Source organism: Arachis ipaensis, chromosome B01 (genome assembly GCF_000816755.2).
Source record: "Arachis ipaensis cultivar K30076 chromosome B01, Araip1.1, whole genome shotgun sequence".
NCBI lineage: Eukaryota > Viridiplantae > Streptophyta > Magnoliopsida > Fabales > Fabaceae > Arachis > Arachis ipaensis.
Genome location: NC_029785.2, coordinates 130,193,020 through 130,196,071, shown reverse-complemented (window position 1 = coordinate 130,196,071; position 3,052 = coordinate 130,193,020).

Genomic DNA, 3,052 nt, shown 5'->3' with positions numbered 1-3,052 from the left:
TGCTGCAGTTAACAACTAAGAATTGTATGTCCTTGGTTTTACTCAGGGGATGGTCTCCAATTGTTATCTGTAACCATACGCTGCCGAGTATGGATACACGTTCTCCCAAGAATCCGACTAGCTCTCCGAAGGATGGTAGCAAGGCTTGCTCACTGAGCTTCATTTTTTGAAGGTGGAATAGAACAACACGTCCGCGCTGCTGCCGGGATCGAGTAGGACTTTCTTTACGAGAAGATCTCCCGCTTGGACTGAGATTACTACTGGGTCGTCCAGGTTGTCTGACCTTGCTTGATAGTCAGATTGTTTGAAAGATATGTTCGGCGTCCGAGGTTTGTGGGCTATTAACTCACTTGTTTGTTGCATTGTTAACATCTCTCAGAACCGACGTTTGCGTGCCGAGCTGGTCTGGCCGCTGCTTGCGAATCCCCCTGATATGCAATTTATAACTCCTCTTGGTGGCGGAGGTTGTGTTCTGGGTTTGTCTGGTGTGTTCGGCCTCCGCTCTGGGCGTCTGTCATGGTGGTCCTCTGAAACTGGTCTGGTTTTGCTTATATATTTGTCCAGTTGTCCCTATCTCGCTAATCTTTCGAGGAGGTCTTTGGTAATGACGCATTCATCAGTGGTATGCCCGAACTTCTGGTGAAAGGCGCAGTGTTTTGATTTGTCGACGAACTTCTGGTCTTGATATGAGCCGGCTCTGCTTGGCGATTTGATGAGCTTATTGTGTAGTATTTCCTTTAGGATGTCCTCCCTTCTCGTGTTAAATCTTGTATATGAGTCAAATTTCGGGGTTAATTTGAAAGGCCTCTTGGGTTCCTTTGTTTGAAATTTGTCGTCTTCTCTTCGTGATGGTTGTTTCTCGTTTCTCTGAGTTTCACGCAGCTCCTCAATTTCGATTTGTCCTGTTGCTTTGTCTCAGAACTCTTCCAATATTTTTGGTTTTGCGATGGCTATGGCCTCTTGGAATTTCCCCGGTCGGAGGCCGCTCTTCAGGGTGTGGAGCTGTACTTCGGGGTTGAGGTCAGGGATTTCCATGGCGGCCGTAGTGAAGCGCATCATATAGTCTTTCAGGCTTTCATGTTGTCCTTGTCTTATTGTGCTGAGGCAGTCCGAGTCCCTTACATAGATCTTTGAGGCTGCAAACGGGTTAATGAACAGCTTAGAGAAGTCGTCAAAACTGGTTATCGATCCTGCAGGTAAGTTAGAGAACCATAATAACGCGGCACCATCTAAAAAAGTTGGAAAAGACCGGCACAGAATAGGATCGGAATCACTGTTCAGGAACATCATAGATTCAAATTTTGTTACGTGGACTTTAGGATCTCCGATCCCTTTATATGGTGCCAGAGTCATAGGGAGTGTGAAGTTTTGAGGCATTTTAAAGCTCATAATTTCTTCAGAAAAAGGGTTAGCACGTCGTCTCCCTGTTTTCAGGGGGGGGTTCCCCCGTTTTTTCATTGGATTCTGACTGGTGCTCCTCGCGCTGTTCGGTGTTCGTTTCTTTGTTGACATTCTTCTTTTCGCCTCCATTTTGTAATGTAGCTAATAGCTCGGCCATGCGTTGATTTTCTGCTAGCAAAGCGGCGTTGGCCGCCATCAGATCAGTATTGGACCGAGAATGTGGCTGGGTATCCGACTGATCTGTCATGCTTCGGTTTCTGAAAAGAAAAACAAAGCACGGACTGTGTGAGAGAATGCTATTACTGGAAATAGAAAAGGAGGGGGTTAATTAAATCCGGCCCCACGGTAGGCGCCAAATGTTCCTGGCGAGATGAAGCTTCCGAAGTATGATCGGCTACCAGCTCCGTCAGAGGCTCGGAAGTACTTCTCCTTGGAACTTGAAGACCTCGGCGCGAGACTTACAAAAAGGACTCCGATGCCCAAGTTAGTGCTTGGTGATATAAATTTCAATAAAGGAAAATAAGAGTGAGCTATTGACATTGTTTTCTCAGTAGCTTGTTATCTCTCTTTTTCACTTTCCCCAGACGAGGTTATGTCGTCTGTTTAAATAGACTGTATCGTAGTGAACGTTAGAGTAGTGTTCCGGTTTTTAGGGTTTGTTATCGAAGATCAGTATATTTGGTTAAGTACGAGATTCTTGACGCGTGTGACGAGTTTGACTTGTTCTCGGTTGTGAGGTTGTTAGCCGAGGATATCGGTAAGATACAATTTGTTTGCCCAAAATCAAATTAAGCTCAACGGTATGGATTACCTAAGATTGAGAGCTCTTCAATTCATTTCACATTAAGAAAACACTAATACATAATCGGTTAAAGTATCACAAAGTATTTGCGAGAGAAAATTGATACTAAAAGAACACATTTCTCATAAAATCATCATATCAAATGAACAGCATTGCCTCCAGGGCACCAGCTAGAGGGTTGGTTAGTTGTTTCGTAATTTAAACATGTGCAAGCATAGTTAACTGCCAAAAAAGGGATTAGATATATAGGAGAAAATGAAAAGAAGAAAAGGGTATGTTGGAAAGGTACTGCTCACGTTGTGTTAGGTGTGGCGCATGTAAACTCGATGAGGCCAACAAACATATCTAAATAAAATGCATCTTATTAGCTGAATTGATGCATTTACAGGTAGAACCTTTTAATACAATAATGCCTCTGCCCCCTAAAGCCACAACTGCTTCCGATACTTACGCTCTTGGCATCACTATTCACTACTATACTCAACTTCATTATATTTCCGACTTTGGGACTCATCAATTTAATACCCAAAGACGGGAGTGAAGTACTCACTGCATGCATGTTCCTATTTTGTTTGTATGTATATATTGCCGAGAGAAAAGTTAAGTAGTCAACATTTTTATTTTATTTTATTAATCTTGCACATGAGTTAACAACTTAACATTAACTATTTTTTTTTACTAGAATATTAGTTCTTTAGTATTTTCCTATGTAATAATAATAAGGGAGCCACTCCAATAAAGACGTCAAAAACGTCTTTTTAAAAAAAATATTTTTTAATAATTAAAATTATATATTTTTTAATAATTAAAATTTAATACATATAATCGATTAAATCGTGTTATTTTTGT